Below are 537 nucleotides of genomic sequence, written 5' to 3' on the forward strand. Positions count from 1 at the left end.
AAAGCAAAGGAAACTGTCACTAAGACAAAAAGGCAACTCACTGACCGGGAGAAGATCTTCACCAACCCCGCAACAGACAAAGGTTTCATCTCCAATATATATAAAGAACTCAAGAAACTAGACTTTACAATGCTAATTAACACAATTAAAAAATGGGGCACTGATCTGAACAGAGAATTCTCAATAGAAGTTTGAATGGCCAAAAGACACTTAAGGTCATGCTCTACCTCCTTGTTGATTTGGGAAATGCAAATCAAAACAACTTTGAGATATTATCTTACACCTGTCAGAATGGCTAAAATCAAAAACACCAATGATAGCCCTTTCTGGAGAGGTTGTGGAGAAAGGGGTACCCTCATCCATTGCTGGTAGGAATGCAAACTTGTGCAACCACTTTGGAAAGTAGTGTGGCGGTTTCTCAGGAAATTCTGGATCAACCTATTCCTGGACCCAGCAATACCACTCTTGGGAATATACCCAAGAGATGCCCGATCATATGACAAGGGCATTTGTTCAACTATGTTCATAGCAGCATTA

This window comes from Microtus ochrogaster, unplaced genomic scaffold, assembly GCF_000317375.1.
Source record: "Microtus ochrogaster isolate Prairie Vole_2 unplaced genomic scaffold, MicOch1.0 UNK181, whole genome shotgun sequence".
Classification (NCBI taxonomy): domain Eukaryota; kingdom Metazoa; phylum Chordata; class Mammalia; order Rodentia; family Cricetidae; genus Microtus; species Microtus ochrogaster.